Source organism: Dermacentor silvarum, chromosome 4 (assembly GCF_013339745.2).
Source record: "Dermacentor silvarum isolate Dsil-2018 chromosome 4, BIME_Dsil_1.4, whole genome shotgun sequence".
NCBI classification, from domain to species: domain Eukaryota; kingdom Metazoa; phylum Arthropoda; class Arachnida; order Ixodida; family Ixodidae; genus Dermacentor; species Dermacentor silvarum.
This window is the reverse complement of record NC_051157.2, coordinates 189,920,800-189,927,821: the sequence shown is the minus strand read 5'-3', so window position 1 is coordinate 189,927,821 and position 7,022 is coordinate 189,920,800.

Genomic DNA, 7,022 nt, shown 5'->3' with positions numbered 1-7,022 from the left:
TTCATTACCCCACTATGAGCAGCACAGGTTTGAGATTTAAATGTACTCGTCCTTGACCTCAAGCCCGCACGTTGAGGCAGCGCAGCAAGGCAGTATTGATTACAGCACATCGTTGTTCGAGCGCTGTTATTAAAAGCTACATCAAGCGAGCAGCGCACGAGTTCGCGCTGCAGCGTGATTCGCACGTAGTACGTTACTGCGAGCTCATATGCAGTGCATCAGTTATTTATCAGTTGCTAAATAAGGGACAGATGGCCGTTACTACAGCGCATGCAGGAATGACTTCTTGTTTAGCGGCATGCAGTCAACAAATATTGCAAGAGGCCCGCCGTTTCGCGGCATGCTGAAGGAGCGCTGCCGTCGCGGCGCCTACGATCGTGCGCTCAAGCAGTTCGTACATCGCGGCAAGCTGAAAGACCGCTGCCGTCGCGGCGCGTACCGTCGTGCGCTCGAGCAGTTCCGTACACATGATGTCTGCTTATCGCTGCTGCGAATTCATTTATAGCAAGCATTTCCTCGCGTTTGTGCGCCTGAATCTAGCAGCGTGCAAACCTTACCTGAAGTTCAACTTCGTACGTGACTCGCGTCACTTGCGATTGACACCGCGCTAAAACTTCGCCGCTCATTTCTTGAACGGCGTACACGTATTCGGTGTTGTGTAATTTCTTGCATTTACGAAGCGTACCACCCCTGGAAAAATCTTCGGCGCCCGATATTCGCTGCAAGCCGTGGTACAAACACTACCGAAAGTGGCGGGTCCATATGTAAACGTGCTTTCCGAAGCAGACGACCGAGCTTGGTACTACCTAGTTTCGGATTGAGGGCGCTTTTTTATGGATGGATGGATGAGGCTGAACCCTTTAAATCGGGTGGTGGCATACGCCACCTAGCCGTGACTATTAACATATTTTGTATTTTGTGGTGGGCGAAATTTCACCCCTGCCTTGATTTTAGCCACCAATAAGATAACCTATGTTTGGTTATTTCTACCCGCTTAAAGTCTATTTTGCCTCCACTGTCCCTAAACCCCAATGCTTTGAAAAAATCAGCCCCGTTGTCATAGAGTTTCTCACTATACTGTGAAACTCTATGCCCGTTGTTTTGCACTGTAGGGTTAAGCCCTTTACAGAAAAGTATGAGGCGTTCAGCCGTTTCCTCTTCCTCTCCACATGCACTGCACAACGTGTCTGTACCTTGGTACTTGACTCGGTACATCCGCAATACTCCCGTCCTGGCTTCAAACAACATAGTTACCTACTAACATCCAACCAAAATAACCAAGAAACTAAAAAAGAATGAAAAACAATATATATAGATAGGTCGGTTAACCTAACACTTCTATCAACCAAATAAAAATGGTTCTTAGCACCATTTTTGCAGCGCCCCCTGCGCAAAGCAGAAGCCCCATTTTGGGCATGCACTTTTCTTTCGGTGGCGATACATACCGAAAAAAAGAAACTGCTTTTAATCTTGTCATTACAAAATATTCCCGCGTTCATGAATCTCGCAGTATAAATTTTGATTATACCTGATTCTTTCTTTCCGTGTCGCTTCTACATGTACGAACTATCGAGAAAAATCAGCATGTCAACTCATTATTATTCACTTCGTGCTTCGTTCGCAAGGCTACAGTGGCTAGCAAGGCCGTGTTACAGTGTACTAGAACACTGTAGCCGTGTTATGTTGACTATTACTTGAACGGAGCGTTCAACTAATCGTAAGTACAGCTCCCCACCGAAAAGCTTCTCATAGCGCGAAATACTAAAAATTGGCTTACAGTCAATTTGCCAGAGGACTCTGGTGTGACGAAATTAGGCTGTAAGCGCGCCCGAAACATATCAATGTGAACAAAAAACAAATTCACTTAAAATGATTAGGAATATTAACATGACTCTATAGATTTTCTGCTACGAAATAATGAGTTTAGAAGACGCTAACCTGGCGCACACGCATACGTCCGCATTACGGGCGTGTGCTGCTAGCAGTAGTAGATAACGCTAGATGTTGTGCAGTATAATCGATGCCTTAAATATAACGATGCGGCAAAACAATGTCAATGACACTTTGCGATTAAAATATAACACTCGTTCAAAAGCATGAATGCGCAATCGGCGCACCCCAGCAACCACGTTGAACACGCCGTGGGCTGCACTAGAGTGTACTAGAATACGGTCGAGTGGGACGAGCGGCTGGGGTGGCGCATGCTTTACAGTGAGGCGCCCGACGTGGAAAAATACTGGGGCGGAGCTGCAGTCGAAGTGGATTGGGCCACATCAAGGTCGCGCCGTTGGAAACTGCTGGCGATACCGCTCAGCAGGGTCATTCGTACTACTTCGCGCGCTGGTATTTGCGTTCAGACCGCTCAAATGGTGTTCATAATTGTATATGACATGTATTTATGCGTTAAGAATAAATTCCTTTCCTTTCTCTTTTTTTATTTTTTATTATTTTCTATGCCGCTCGGTGATTGCGCGTGCATTGCGGCCGCAGTGTCGGCTTTCATTCTACTACTTTATTGTACGGTTCCCTTTGGAGAAAAGTTTTTTTTTTTCTCGTTCTTCAAGAAGCATATGTATCTTTCCATCAGTAGGTCTTGCGAAACGCAGACGGAGAAACATATATAACCTTCCTGCTTGCCGCTTCAAACAAGTAAAGCATATCTGCCCCATCCGGCGCCTTGCACTCAGATTTACTGGAAGCATTGTTATAGATTAAAAAAAGTAAACTGCAGCGCAACATTCCATTCAAGTTTCCGCCTTTCTCGCGTGACAGAATGCGGAGTAATTGGTAAGGGGTCATTTATTGCGGTAGGACCTCGAGCGCCGAAAACAGTTTTAGTTAGTCATTCTACATGCTAATCTTTGGCCGTAAGCCGTACGTGGAATTTTTTCCAGTCGATACTTCAAAAAAGAAAAAAAAAGAAAAGAAAGCCTACGTAGTAGCTTAATTAGTGGCTATATAGTGGATAAGCCGTTGCGCTGATAAACTGGAGCTCGCGGGTTCAATCCAGGTCGCGGAATTGGATGAGAACGAAATGGAAAAAGACTCGTGTACTTCTATTTAGGTGCACGTTAAAGAACCCCAGGTGGCAAAAACTAAACCGGGTGCCTCATAATCATATCGTGGTTTTGCCACGTAAAACCGAAGAATTTGCTTATATTAAAACAAGAAAAGGAAAAAAGCAGGTGTCTGCGTTCTTCGGCTTATTTCTGGGGGTGTAAACAACATAAATTATTCTCGAGTCTGATTTCCAAGGAAAACATGTTACGCATATCCTATATTTCATGCATAAATGTAATGCCGTTCCCAAATGTATGACCGCTCAACTCAGCAGCTTGTATATTATAAACGGCTGCGTTCAGTTATCCGGTGCACTATGATAACGACCATAATGAAACAATTAAAGGAACGGCATGTCTGATATACACGTAGAGATATGTGCAGATCTGTTGCGTTCGTTGAAGAAGATAAGTGTGGTACCACATGGGGCACTCAGTTTTAATGGGTTGCAAACATGGTGAGACTGTCAAAAATTCTTGTCTAAATCAAGTTAGCAGATTTACAGGTTGCCCCAAAACGGGGCGTTTATATTGAATGAGAGCTAGGAACTTGTTAAGCAGGACTTAACACCCGTCCGTTAATTCTCTCAGGAACTGCGCCTCTGCGCAACAGCCATGACTCTCCGGCAGCAAAATCATTCGGAATAACAGTCCTCACTTGCATTCAGTCACTCACCTTTGAGATTTCAATAGTGTTGTTATGCGTTACATTCCAACGGAAATGTCATGATATTCATAGCAGGCAAAACCATCTTATATATAAGATGGTTCTGCCTGCTATGAATATTATTTCTGCGAATTAGTTTTATGTGCAGTATTCACTAATACGTGTGTTTGTTACTGCAAACACGTACGCTTATTCCGGTCGGGAGTGCTCACTTTTTCAATTATTGCATTTAGAATATTTGTTATTTTTCCCCTTACATATATATCCTGAATTTTCCTTACATATATATCCTGAATATCCTGGTCTATGTGCCCTTTGATTTAATTACCTAAAAATGGATTGATCGTTCTTTGCGCCACGCAGTTAATAAACCTGGCTTATTTCACTCTAATTTTTTCTTCGATCATTGTCCCTGATCAATATCCATCAACAAGAAGCGCGCGTAAAATGACAGGATATCAATAATAAAATTTTCCTACGTAGCCTTCATGGTGCGGAGATACCAGTTACTAAATTTTAGACAGTGTTAAAAACAGCAGTTCACCTGGCTAAAACTACATTTGGCACCGGCCGTCAAGAGTCATGGGCGCACCGAAGCAACTAAACCATTAAAAAAATGTACTGCCCAGAGGTTCTGCGAGAAAAACTGGGCGTCCGCCAGCGTCCGCGTAGCGAACGCGCGCTCGCTAGCAGACGACGCGCTTGACAACGACAGCAAAATTTAAGACGTCGCGTTGTATAATCTATGCCTCAAACATATATGTTTGGTAAAATGGTGTAAACATAAATTTGCAGTTGAAATAAAGCGCTATTTTAAGAGCGTACTATGCGCAATTGGCCTCGGTGCCCGCAGCGAAAGTACGTTGAATATGCCGCGGAGCGCGTCTCCGCCTCAATTCAGTTCGCTCGCAGCGCCCTCGCACTATTTTTCCACACGCGGCGCCTCAGCGGCAGAGCGCCGTTCGGCCCACTGGACCATTGTCTAGTACACTCTAGACTGCACCTCCGCACATTCCACGTGCGCTCGCAGCGCCCTCAGCCCACTAGACATTACATGGCGCAGAGCGCCGTTGAACCCACCAGCAAAGGTAAAACATCTTCCGGCGGAAGCATTGAGTGGAGTTTTCGAAATTTCAAGCCGGCCGAGCGGAATCCACATGTGGCAGCACAACGCCTCCTAGCATTGCCCTCGGCGTCTCCCTGCATTGCTTTGTGTGCGTGCAGTGTGCGTAGCCGGCGTTGCGCTGCACTCGCCGTGTAGTACGTACGTACGTACAGTTGAGTCGCGGTGACAGCAAACCTCCGTGCACGTTGTATCAGTGCTGCGTTGTTTTCTTCCTGTGTTTGGCATACGTGCGGTCAGAGTAACGTGTATGATGTTTACGGCCTAGTCAGCGCGGCATGATTTGCTGCGAAGTTGGTGAGCTCGGCTCCAGGGCATGACGTTTTCAAAGTTATATCTCGCGGAACAGTGTCAGAAGTCGATGATACAGCTGTTGCCATCGTCCTCGTATGCACGCTGTGGTGACGGTGATCAGTAAGTATGGGCTCCACGAGCTCTTAACTTTCTTACTCATTGCTCGCTTGACTGCTCCGTGCGAACGCATTTACTAAACAGGATTGCCGTGCATGTTCATTTCACTCATGGGGAAACGCATTTTGTGCTAGGTAACCTAGCATTGGCAACTTTGTAAACGTTTGTCAGAGTGAGTCGCCGCATTGCCGGTAATTGAACTGCGTAGTCCGTTGCCATAATTACGTTAGACACGAATGCGATTTTCAACGTGTCATGTTCAAGTTTCTGCCAACATGTATCGGCGATAACTTGGGGGAAGGTTAATCCTAGTGACTGGAATGCCGTCCAACGAATAGCTTCGGATGACCAGTGCAAGGTTATGTATATAGGCCTCGCTCAGTGTTAACCAAGGCCACTTCCATTGTTTGTGGCATTGCCTTGATCATATTTGTATGTGCTTCATTCACTTAAGAGAATCGCTTTGTTACCCGCCGTGGTTGCCCAGTGGCTATGGTGTTAGGCTGCTGAGCACGAGGTCGCGGGATCGAATCCCGCCCACGCCGCATTTCGATGGGGGCGAAATGCGAAAACACCCGTGTACTTAGATTTAGGTGCACGTTAAAGAACCCCAGGTGGTCCAAATTTCCGGAGTCCCCCACTACGGCGTGCCTCATAATCAGAACTTCTTTTGGCACGTAAAACCATATAATTTAATTTTTTTTGTGAATTATGTTACCGACATAACGCCAATAGTGAATATTACGTTCGCAGCGGACACGTGATGCATGCAACGTCTGCCTCGAGCAGAATTCCCATTCAGCAGAAGAAACACGCGAGCTCGCATTAGGGCAGTGTGCAGTCCCTGTTTTCTGAACCCTCCACCAGACATTCTTGGCATCAATTCAGCTAAAGTCATTATTGTTAGGAGTGTTGGAAAATAAGCAAGACAGGATACATATAGCGTTGTGTTTTAAACTTATCAAAAAAGCATATTTCTCTCATGTGGAAACAAAGATGGGCAGTGACAATTCAGGTCTGGGTGTGATATTCTTCGGACGTTGCAAGTAGGATATTTAAAATTAGAGATCTTGTGGACGTCCACTTTACCTCCGAAGTGGTATGTAGGCATTGGGACGTGATTTGGGCTGTGCTGCCGACAAAGTGTTTTCACTTGTATTCACAGCTGTATTGCTCCGCAAGGATAACTGGTTCATGATGGCGAAATTGCTTTGATGACTGGCTACTAAATGCTTGATTCAAAGATCAAGCCTTGTGTTATAATGAGGCTTTCTTATCATCCAGTGCTGCTAATGTGCAGACACACAGAATCATCATGGAGGATAAATTGAGACAATGAAATCAGTTTGCGGCATGCATTTAATAGGTTGTCTACTTTCTGCCATTGTCTCCTGGAAATAGGATAGTACAAACTGGGGGGGGGGGGGGGGCAGCTGTCTTGGTGATAGATCTAAGTGAACATAATTAGCAGCCGTGGATGCAGATTGCTCCTCTACCTTTCGTGAATGCATATTGTTGCGCAAGAGTCAGGACAAGCTAACCAGGAAAGTATTAGCTTTCAAAACTGAATGATGCAAGAAGGACAGTGTCAGCAGCCCTTCTATGTTAATCTTTAAATGAGTATTTAATTGCCAGTCTGTGCTGTGTGTATGTACCACTTTGTCTCATTTTCATGCACTGCAACATTGTGGTCCATTTCACAATAGTGTACTGTGTAAGCATTTCTGTGTACAAGCTTGTTTGGAAGGGGCCTAGAGCTCCA